Source organism: Scyliorhinus torazame, chromosome 29 (genome assembly GCF_047496885.1).
Source record: "Scyliorhinus torazame isolate Kashiwa2021f chromosome 29, sScyTor2.1, whole genome shotgun sequence".
Classification (NCBI taxonomy): Eukaryota; Metazoa; Chordata; class Chondrichthyes; order Carcharhiniformes; family Scyliorhinidae; genus Scyliorhinus; species Scyliorhinus torazame.
In genome coordinates this window covers 21,254,566-21,267,030 of record NC_092735.1, presented here as the reverse complement: position 1 = coordinate 21,267,030, position 12,465 = coordinate 21,254,566, and positions in this window count along the sequence as shown.

Here is a 12,465-nt window from a genome sequence, read left to right as displayed (position 1 = left end):
AGTGGTTAGCACTGCTGCCTCATGGCGCCGAGGACCCGGGTTCGACCCCGGCCCCGGGTCACTGTCCGCGTGGCGTTTGCACATTCTCCCCGTGTCTGCCCCCACAACCCAAAAGATGTGCAGGGCGGGTGGATTGGCCACGCTAAATTGCCCCTTCATTGGAAAAACACGAATTAGGTTGGACGAAATGCGGAAAGAGAAATAAAAAGAGGGAATGAAAGTTTGGAAATAAAAGAGATAGAAAAGAAAAATAAGAGACAAATTAAGTTCTGATGAAGAGTTATTGAAGCTCGAAACGTTAGCTCTGTCCTCTCCGAACAGATGCTGTCTGGCCTGCCGAGATGTTCCACCGTTTTCTGTTCCTGTTTAAGATTCCAGCATCCGCAGTAATTTGCTTTTTATTTTAAATTAAAATTGAAATTGGAACCTTTAAGAGCAATTTATTACCTGGAGGGCAGGTTCAAATCACGCGTCCATGTCCCACCGCAGCACAAAGCGGAAGTTATATTCAAGGAATAAACCTGGGGCGGGATTGTCCATTTCTGCGGCTAAGTGCCGGCTCGAACGGAGAATCTACAGGAGGTCTACGTGTACAAAATCTGCGTGAAACTCTCACTGATTCCGGTACTGGTGAGGGGCTAGCACCGGTGCCAATCAAAGCTCCCGCCTCCCGTGCCGAAAACGGCCGGAGAATAGCCGGTTCTGGGGCAAAACATGACGCTGGCCTTGTGCTGACCCCACCTGCAAACTGCGACCCCACAGCCCCCCACCACCTGGCCAGCCCCCACCAGTTCCCCCGGCCCTCACTGAAGCCCCCCGCCCCCCCACCCCGGCCAGTGGGACGGATCCGCAGCCACTACGCCGGGCCCACGATTTTCAGGGGGCGGAGAATACAAAAAACCCACGCCGCTCCCAATATTGGCGTCAAAACGGGTTCTCCGCCCCATCACCGAACACGGTTTCACCGTCGGGGAGCGGAGAACCCAGCCCCAGAGCTACGTGGATTATCCACGGCCTCAGGCCATTGTCTGGAACCCGCCCCGCGTGCTCTGTCCCTAACCGGCTGAGTTTCCGACACATGGTTGGGAGAGGGTCACTGGCAATGTTGTCCGCCCAGCTGCCCCGTGCCCAGGCCTTCTGCTAGGCAGTCCCCTCTGTCAGGCCGTCTACCAGGCAGGAAGCCAAGTGGACTAAATGATCGCGAGGCCCCGCCAGTTATGTTCGGCAGGGATGTACGCGATCCCGGGAATTCTGAGTTTCCCTCCCCACAAAACACCTTCCCTCGCCCGATCCCCCAACTGCCCTGTAAACATCAGGGGCACCGCGTTGCTTAAATGCCAACTGATAATTAGGTCCTTTAAGCCTGAACTGAACATGGAAACTCAATGAATTATGAAGTAAACGCAAAAGGATATTAGATTTGGGAACTTTCTGGGAAAGTTGGACAAACGAGAATCAATGGGCGTTTTGTACATGTAGACCTCCTGTAGATTCTCCGCCCCCTGAAGAAACGGAAGGGTTAATCTACCGCTGAGTGAGAGACATCTTCTGAGAACTACAGTCGGTGTGAAGGCTGATCATCTTGTCAAGGGACTCGACTTTCCAAAGAGAATGTCACTCAGGAAGCTCACTGAAGGACTGACTTGCTTATCCTCAATGGAGAAGAACCAATCCTTTCAATTGTTGGGGCCTCTCCGACTGTCATTTTCAACCTTAAATGGAATTGCAAAACCAGAGATAATCACATCAGCATCTGAGTGTGATGGTATCGTTTGTTAGGAAAAATGTCTGCACACAATTGAGCAGATTATCAATTGTCCTACAGAGTCAAGGACTCACATTGTTCTGGTCTGCTGGAGCGAGACTCAATAATTATTTTTTTCAGCCTAGAATATGAGAGATAAGCTCATTTACAGAGTCTTCTAATAAGCAATTTGATTGAAAAAAGTTATCTCTATCCTCACAGCTATTCAAATGTGGCAAGCCATGTTTTGTCTGTATTACAATTGGCTATTCAGATTTTGCCTCAATGTCTTATAATTGCTTTTTTATCCATATTGTAAAGTTTGCACCTGTGTACTTTAACACGACAAATCAAGAGCTTAGACATGTAACAAATTGAAGCGTTTTGTCTGCAATGCCAGCTGAAATAAAGGGTGGCATCACTTTTACATGGTTTTCATTTCCTCTTTCTTCACCAACTTTCTTTCCCTGCGACCTTGAAGACCTTCGGTTGTTTACAAGGGGAGATATTCCACCCCAAACCGGGATCTGATGGGGGTTCATAGAATCATAGAATCCCTACAGTGCGAAAGGAGACCATTCGGCCCATTGAATCTGCACCGACCCTCTGAAAGAGCATCCTACCCAGATCCACTCGCCCGCCCCATCCCCGTAGCCCCGCCTAAACTGCACATCCCCAGACACTAAGGGACAATTCATCAAGGCCAATCCACCTAACCTGCACATCTTTGGACTGTGGGAGTAAACCGGAGCACCCGGAGGAAACCCGCGCAGACACGGGGAGGACGTGCAGACTCCACACGGTCACCCGAGGTGGGAATCGAACCCGGATCCCTGGAGCTGTGAGGCGGCAGTGCTAACCGCTGTGCTACCGTACCGCCCCGAGATTCTGCTCCAAACCGGGATCCGATGGGGGATAATCCATTACAAGCTGGGGTATGATAATTATGAAGGACATAGATAGGGTGGATAGGAAGAAACATTTCCCCTTAGTAGAGGGGTCGATAACCAGGGCGGATAAATTTAAGGTAAGGGGCAGGAGATTTAGAGGCGATTTGAGGACAAACCTTTTCACCCAGTGGGTGACGGGAATCCAGAACTCGCCTGAAAGGGAGATAGAGGCGGGAGCCCTCACAACATATTAGAAGTATTTAGATGAGCGATTGAAACGCCGTAGCACACAAGGCAACGGACCGTAACAGCCTCCCCGAACAGGCGCCGGAATGTGGCGACTAGGGGCTTTTCACAGTAACTTCATTTGAAGCCTACTCGTGACACTACGCGATTTTCATTTCATTTTCAAGTGCTGGAAAATGGAATTGGAATAGATAAGTGCTTTATGGCTAGCACAGACACGAAGGACCAAAGAGCCTCTTTTCGTGCTGTCAAACTCTATGAATGGCGTCGACGGGATTTCTCATGGAATTGTGAGCCTCTTAATCAAAAGTTCTTTTCACCACATGAATCACGTCACGCTCTTGACAGCCTCACGCCGATTCACCGCTCATCCCAGGGAAGCATAATCACTGCAATCACCGGAGAGCTCCGTATTCTCCCCTCCCCAGGTCCATTGCCGGTGAGGTCCAGGAGAGGCCGGATGCCCTGTACCCGCACCCCAGGAAGCGGCCCACCAGCATGGTGACAGCCCCCCCCCCCTCCTCCCCCCGGGGTGGGCATTGCAGCTTTAGTCAATGCCAGCTCCCTGCGGAAGATTCCGGCAGCAGTTTCGAGTGTATTTGGCTTTCGAGGAAGCCTCTGACACTGCAATGGCTGCTGCTTTAAACACTTTTGTCTGAGGTAGCAGATGTTAGGGAAGGGTAGGTGAAAACGCAGTGATCTTTCACTGTACTGCCTGGACTTCTCTTCAGCTTTCAGGCAGGGCTGAATGATGGGGGTCTCTAATGGGGGGATCTGATGGGGGGGCTGGGGAGTGTCAGTAGGGGAGGGTCACCTTCGTGCATGTATGCTGTCGGGGGGGGTGAGGGGTGGCCAGTTATTCCCATAGTGTGGGGAGGACGTCCTTACTTGTCGGTGGGGGGGGGGGGGGGATTGGGGCAGGATTTGTATTCTGGTGGTGGGGGGGGGGGTGCCCAATGGACATTGGACGGTCACCTCAGTTATGCACTGACCGCCTTGACCCACCTCGGGGTCCATGGCATCAGGGCCACACTTGGGCAAACTTGCACCAAAACCCGCCCGAAGGGTTTCCCACAGTGGGGGTCGGTACACCAAGGGGCTGGGGGGAAGGCGGTGAATCGGGCTTCCAGCTTGTTAATTATATTGAGATGGGTGTAAATCACCAATTTGCACCTTACGGCCGGCACGGGGTGGCTGCATGCTGAGGCTGCCGGCAGGGGACCGGAACATCGCGACGGGGGTTTGGCACCCCGGCGCCAAACCTGTTTTTCAGGGAATACTTCATTGTCCACCCGATCGGGAATCCCGATCGCTGCATCAGGCAATGGACAACCCACCCCTCTGTTACAAACTGGGAGCGGGTGGCAAATATCCTACTGCAAATTGCGAGCCAATGGGAGATATTCCACTACAAACTGGGGCGTGATGGGGATATTCCACTACAGACTTGGATCTGATGGGAATATTTCATTACAAAGTGCGATCCAATGCAAAATATTCCATTACAAACTGGGATAAGATGGGAGATATTCCACTGGAAACTGGGGTCCAATGGGAGCTATTCCATTACAAACTGGGATCCAATGGGCGATATTCCATTGCCATCTGGGATCTGATGGGAATATTCTATTAGAATGTGCAATCCAATGGGAAATATTCCATTACAAACTGGGATAAGATGGGAGATATTCCATTGCAAAGTGGGATCCAATGACGGATTTCCATTACAAACTGGGATCTGAGTGGAGATATTCTATTACAACCGATGAGATATAGTGTTCTGTAAACTCGGATTTGCTGCGGATATTCCACTACAGACTGGGATCTGATGGGAATATCCCATTACAAAGTGCAATCCAATAGGAGGTATTCCATTACAACTGGGATAAAATCATAGAATTTACAGTGCAGAAGGAGGCCATTTGGCCCATCAAGTCTGCACCGGCTCTTGGAAAGAGCACCCTACGTAAGCCCATACCTCCACCCTAACCCCACACCTCCACCCTATTCCCGTAACCCCGCCTAGCCTTTTTTGGACTCTAAGGGCAATTTAGCATTGCGAATTCACCTAACCTGCACATCTTTGGACTGTGGGAGGAAACCAGAGCACCTGGAGGAAACCCACGCAGCCACGATGAGAATGTGCAGACTCCGCACACACAGTGACCCAAGTAGGAATCGAACCTGGGTCCCTGGAGCTGTGAAGCAACTGTGCTAACCACTGTGCTACCGTGCTGCCCTAAAATGGGAGATATTCCACTGGAAACTGGGATCCAATGGGAGATATTCCACTACAAACCGCGATTCGATAGGAGACGATCCGCTACCAGTTGAGGATCTCCTTTGCGAAGCTGAGGTATTCTGTTCCACCATCGGGACACAGCAATGCTGTCGTGTCTGGTACCCCACTGTGATGACCAACCTTCAGGAGAAGTTTGCAGGCTCCATGACCTGAACTTACAAAGAAATAAGGATCAATCAGGCAGGAATGATCTCCTTGGTTGGGGTTCGACCTGCATGATTGGGGAGGCCAGCCCAATCCCCTTTACCCATGGATGGTCAGAGAGTCTCCATTGATATGGGGGCAGGCGGTTGCTAGGGAGGGGCCGGTGGTTGGCCTGGGCCCACCTGCCCCATTGGGACCTCTCTTTGAATTCCCCAAACCGGCAGTTAGATTTCGGCTCCGGAGACCACGTTCCCCACATAACCATGGGGATTGGATCCCGAGGAAGTACGTGACAAACCCCTGTGCCCTCTCAGTCCATCTGTAAAGGCAGCTGAAAAGGACCTCGGGCGGCTCCGTCAACTGCCTGACACCAGCTATATTAAACCTGAAACATATAAAAGGGTGAAGAATCAAAAGCAATTTGCCGGGGATTTTGTGCCGTGTTCCCAGTCATTTCTTGAGTAAAGGAGGAAGGGAGAAAATTGAAATGCCAGCATTCTCGAGTAGAAACCTCGGTAATTATTCGCAGGGGCCAAGTGGCGTCACAGGCTGGATGACCCTTCACGTTTTAATCATCGACAGGCTCTGACAACCTGACGGTGAGGGATTGACAGTGCGATGCCTGTGCCGTTACAGGGGCCGCATAGATCCAACAAGTTCATGTTTCTTTAATGAGGTTCGACCTTTCACCCCGCAGATGCAGAGAACGCCAACTTTGATGTGTAGTTTGGTGATTTAATTCTTGAAATGTTGTCAGGCTTTCCCTTGACAAGGCCACACAGGATGCCCATGCGGTCAGCCCCGTATTAATTAAAAGCCTGGTCCCAAATAAGGCAAGCCTTGCTAGGCTATGATTAAACCGTGAAGGGTCATCAAATCCTTGTCACAGCTGAATAAAATGCTAGATTTAAGATGTATTTATTTCTCGAGAAACAGTGTAGCACAGTGAGCCTGGACATCATACTTTCTCCTTGAGATTTCTTTACCCTCTGTGTTAATTAAAATAGAAGAGAGCGATTTTTATACAAAGAAGTTACAGACATTCACCTGCACCGATGTTGGCAATCTCTCTTGTGGGCTGGATTCTTCGTCCTGGAGATTAAGTACTCTCGTTGGAGTAGAATCACTCCTGGTGTCCGTTGGCATTAGTAGCGGCACCCAGGGGCGATTCCCTCTCCTTTTCCATGCAAATTTATCCGTGGAGAAGAGCTTGCAGGATTCTTTAGGGATCCTGTTATCGGGCCGCCATTTTGAGCAGGTGCCCCAACATCAAGGTCAGCTGGCTGATCCCCCTCCCTCTCACATTGCCAAACCTACCCCCTCCTTCTCTCCGCTGACAAATGTGGTCAGCCTTCCCCCACCACCACGGAAATAATGGATCATCCACTCCGCCCCCCCCACAGCATGTTTACATGAGAATGACCCAACCCCCTTCCCGCCGACACTCCATCAAACTCCTCATCAGACCTCCCCACCAGACCTCCATCAGACCTTTAACAGAGCCCCCTCCCAATCAGACCCAGCATAGACCCCACATCAGATCCGTATCAGAGATCTCAAACAGATCAGGGACTCCTGTCTGGCAGCTGATGAGTAGTCCAGGCAAGAGGGGGAAAGCAAATCACTCCATTTTCACTTACCCTTTCTTAATATCTGCCTCAGACAGAAGTGTTTAAAGCAGCATGTGCTACAAGTGTCAGAGGCTTCCTCGAAAGCCCAGTACACGTCAATGGGCTTGAAATGCCTTGACAGCCTTTGAAATGCAAAACTTCCATTCAATTTCACACAACAGTACAATGCACTATCCAGTGACTGAGAGACAGACAGCTGCTGGGTGGATTGTTTATTGATCTTTCCCTTCACACTTGAATGCACTCCCATTACCCTGCTTTGATGTTAACCACAATGTTGAGAAACATTGCTATGATTGACAGCTCCTCACCACATCAAAAGCAGCTAAGTGCTTTGACTTCCACTTTTTCATGGCGGAGAGCATTGGGGGCTGGGGGTGGGGTTTGCATTGTGGGGGAGAGTGGGGCCTTCCAATGGACTTTGGGGAGCACCTCCATTATGCACAGGCCCCCTTGACGCACTGCACCAAGTCAGGATGGGGAGTGACTTGGAGGGGAACTTCCAGATGGTGGGGTTCCCAAGTGTCTGCTGCTCCTGTACTTCTAAATAGCAGTGGTCATGGGTCTGGAAGATGCTACCTAAGGAACCTTGGTGGTTCCCGTAGATGGTGCACATGGCTGCTACTATTCGATGATGGTGGAGGAATTGAATGTTTGCGGAAGGGTCACCAAAGAAGCAGGCTGCTTTGTCCTAGATGGTCTCCTCATCCAGGCAAATGGAAAGTATTCCATCACACTCCTGACTTGTGCCCTGTAGATGGTGGACAGGCCTCGGGGAGTCAGGAAGTGAATTACCCGTCACAGGATTCCTAGCCTTTGAACTGCTCTGGTAGCCACTGCACTTATATGGCTAGTCCAGTTCAGTTTCTGGTCAATGGTATCCCCCATAATGCTGATAGTGTTCAGAAAAGAACGGTAGTTTTAAGGGATTTCTATTTCTATTGATAGACATTAGAAATAAGGTATAATTTGAAGTATGTTTAATTGAATGTTTGTGCCTGGAAGGATAAAACTGCAGTTAGGTTAATGCTGGACAAAGGTGTTTGTACGTGTGGGAGTTGGTTTCAATTCCAACTGTGAATCTATTGTGCTTAGAGAGGGTTCTGGCGTGAAGAGTAAATAGAAGTAAGTCGTTGCTTAGCAGCAGGAGGCCACTTTCCAGAGGGAAAGATTTTCCTTTGCTCTTAGTTTTAACTGGAAGCCGGAGCAGTTGGAGTCAAGACACAAGGGAATGAACATAGAACCACAGAAAATAGAAACAGGAGGAGGCCATTCGGCCCTTTTAACCTGCTCCATCATTCATTATGATCATGGCTGATCATCCTACTCAATAGCCTGATTCAGCGATGGCAATGCTATTGAATGTCAAGGGGCGATGGTTAGATCCTCTCCTGTTGGAGATGGTCATTGCCTGGCACTTGTGTGGCAGGAATGTTACTTGCCACTTGTCAGCCCAAGCCTGGATATTGTCCAGGTCTTGCTGCATTTGGACATGGACTGTTTCAGTATCTGAGGGGTCACAAACGGTGCTGAACATTGTGCAGTCATCTGCAAACATCCCCACTTCTGACGTTATGGTGGGAGGAAGATCATTGATGAAGCAGCTGAAGGTGGCTGGGCCCAGGACACTACCCTGAGGAACACTTGCAGTGAAGCACTCCCTCAGCAGTGCACTGGAATATCAGTCAAATTCCAGTACTCAGGTCTTTGGAGTGGGGCACTGAACCCACAACGTCCTGTCTCAAAGACGAGGTGCCAACCACCGAGGCACAGCTGGCAAGCTGAACACTGTCACTAAACAGTGGGTCATTAATTTTGCTCACCTTGTGAGCATAAATAAATCATCTCCGTGGAGCCGACATTTTTATTAAGCTGGTCTCTTAATAAATCGGTTTATTATATTGCGATACCGCCATCAGAGATTCACACGCCACTGATTGGAAACGGCCCCTCCAAATATTAAGCCGCTCCCGGGCACCCTAGTTCCAATTTTTGAAAGCGAGTCCATCTCCCAAAGCAGCGCCGCACTAATATTACAGAAAATATACTCCTTATTGTTAATATACAGAGAAAGCGTTCATAACTGGACAAGTGAAAAGACAGAAAATTGGATGTCAGTTGGGCAGAAGTTAGATCTACTCGTAAGCCCCCCTGGGGTCCCGTCCTTACTCCTGCTCCAGAGGTGCCAAAAGCTGTTCGCATCATGGTAAATTCATAAGTCTGATATTAATAATACATTATTAATAAACCTCTGCCATGGCTTGACTCTTCTTTGTTAGTCTGAACAAGGCCCAGGGTCTTTAACGATCATTTCCTCGCCGAGATTGCCTAACTTATTATCTCATCTCAAAGTTACAAGCGTGTCAGTCCCATTATAGGGACGACACCCACCCTGTCCCCTCCACCCAGCTTGACTGGGTTTTCATCAGAACTCACCGCACCACCTCCCTCCCTACCTCACTCTTCGCCTCGCCACTCCTTTGTGTCTCTCTTTCAGACCTCCCTCCTATGATTAAGACGCCAAGCTTGACTTCACCTTGTGACAATTTCCGAAGTGACGTTGGGCAGATTTTATGCCGCAGCATAAGATGGTTCCGGATTAAATGTGATTTCCATTCTATCACAATTTACTGGGCTAAACATTGGACTGGCGATGTAAAGGCCGAACGATCTTCACGGCCAGGTGACCCCCTATCCACGGAGATGAAAATCTCCCCTCTTGTCTTCTCCGATAATAAGCACACTCAGATGTTTGACTCTGTTTTTTAAATATAGATTTCGAGTACCCAATTATTTTTTTTCCAAATAAGGGCCAATTTAGAGTAGCCAATCCTGCGCATCTCCAGGGCTGTAGGGGTGAGACCCACGCGGACACGGGGAAAATGTGCAAATTCCACACGGGCAGTGACCCGGGATCGAACCCGGGTCCTTGGAGCCTTGAGGCGGCAGTGCTAACCACTGCGCCACCATGCCGCCCAGGGTTTGACTTTGTCAAAGGTGCGACACAAATGCAGGTCAATGCTGTCAATACTGTTGTACATTTCACATAATTGCAGAGTTACACATGGTAACACAGTGGTTAGCACTGTTGCTTCACAGCGCCAGGGTCCCAGATTCGCTTCCCGGCTTGGGTCACTGTCTGGGCGGAGTCTGCACGTTCTCCCGTGTCTGCGTGGGTTTCCTCCGGGTGCTCCGGTTTCCTCCCACAAGTCCTGAAAGATGAGCTGTTAGGTGAATTAAACATTCTGATTTCTTCCTCTGTGTACCCGAACAGGCGCCGGAGTGTGGCAACTAAGGGGATTTTCACAGTAACTTCATTGCAATGTTAACGATAGCCAACTTGTGACAATAATAAAGATTGTTATTTATTATTTAGATGACACTGGCGCAGATGCGATGGGCCGAATGGCCTTTCCTGTGCTGACCCTATGAAACCGGTTTCTTATTGTGCAACGTGTTTACTCACAAGAATTTTAAATGGCTATACTGGTGCTCACAACTCAGCTTCCGGTAACCTCGCTGTGCTTATTTTGCTCTGAGTCCACACCCAGGCTCAACTGATCAAGCACAGTGAGCATAGATCAGTTAGCAGACCCACATAACCAAAACAGGACAATGGAACCATTCAACACTGCAGATATGAATTATAACGTGACGGCGTGCAGGTTGGCTTTGGAAGGCTGAGAAATGTATTTCAGCATAGCAAACTTCAGGAGTTATGTGAAGATGTTTTTCCGTGTAGAGACGTGCAGTCGAATGCAACAGTGTCCTCTCACATCTCAAACCCGAGCTTCAAACACATCAGAGCAAACTAACTCTTGCTCTCACTGTTGGCTGTCAGTGCTCTCAGATGAACTGAATTTGAAAAGACATCTCAGTTCCCATCCAAGAATCCACAGTGTAAATAGAGCAAGGATCCACGACTAATTGGCTCTCTGCTGTCAGACGGTCTATCAAGGTGGGAGACGCTGTTGTTAAGGTTGGGCAGGGTTGGCGATATGCTAAGTTTAGAAGTGGATGGGTGGGGGCTTGTGGGGTGGGGGATGGGGAGCACTGAATTCATAAGGGGGTGAACCAGGACGCCCTGGACGTCCTCAAGAGAAAATTCAAAGCCTTGCCTCAATCTCAATCATCTCCATTCGGACTATGCAATTTCCTGCTGCCTGCCGAGGGTCATTTACGGTGGTGCTGAGGAGGGCCATTGACAGCCTCACACCGCTCAACTCTTCTGTTTAATTGGAGCACCCCGAGAGTCAGCATGCTCTGCTGGGGCATGTGGCAATGGCTGATGGCTTTCTCAAGCTGGTAGAGAGTGCTCGAGAAGAGGACTTCAAGTTTAAGGAAGTGACGAAGAGATAGACTATTTCCACCGATTTGGTCAGATGACAATGACTGACCAATCTAAGATAATCGAGAAAGGGACGGCCAGCGATGGATATGGGTGGCAAGGCGGCACAGCGGTTAGCACTTCTGCCTCACAGTGCCAGGGAGCCGGGTTCGATTCCCGGCCTTGGGTGACTGGGTGTGCGGAGTCTGCCCGTTCTCCCTGTGTCTCCGTGGGTTTCCTCCGGGTGCTTTGGTTTCCTCCCACAGTTCAAAGACGTGCGGGTTGGGTAGATTGGCCGTGATAAAGTTGCCTCTTAGTGTCCAGGGGGTTAGGTAGGGTGATAGAGACAGGACAGGGGAGTGCATCTATGTAGGATGCTCTTTCAGAGGGTCCTTGCAGACCCGATGGGCTGAATGGCCTCCTCCTGCACTGTAGACATTCTTTGATTCTATTTTCTGAGGTCTATTGTCAGGCCTCAAAATGGACACCACACATGGAGTGTTGCCCCAAACCAGGATGGCCAAAGCTGGCCTACAATTGGACCTGGAGCAGCGGGTCTCGAAACTCTGCACCATGACTTGGCCGAGCTGCCAGCACCTATCACTTCTCCTTTGTGCTGCTCGCTTCCAAATCCAATAGCAACCCGTAACATGAAGGGACGTGGTCCTTGAAGGAAGGGCTAGGGATGGGTGGGGGTTGACCAACTGTCAAGTCGGGATGGATGTGATCAGGATCCTGAGGATTTCGGGCACAAGCACGCAGAATCGCAGACCAGGAATGTCCGCACCCCACACCCATGCCGGAGGCACTCTCCATTGGCCGATGGTAGGATCTTCCAGCCCCGTCGAGGTCTATGGCATCCTGCATGGACGGCCCGTCCCACCGCCGCCGGGGAACCCGCCTTCGGCGGGCCCGTGGGATCCCACTGGCTAGAAAGTCTGGAAAATCCCGCCCACGGAATCACAGATTTATTACGGCGCGGAAGGAGGCTATTTTGCTTCCTTCTCCTGTTTGCCCCTCAAAAAACATTCTTAACGTCTCTTCACGAAACTAGGCTTAGGTTATTTAGGCCATGGAGACCGCAGAAGGGTCCGGAGCGGAGCAGGCCCACCTCCGCGCCCAGGACGGAAAGAGACGAGGACCCCCATCTACATATGCAAGGAGCCTAAAACCACTTGTAG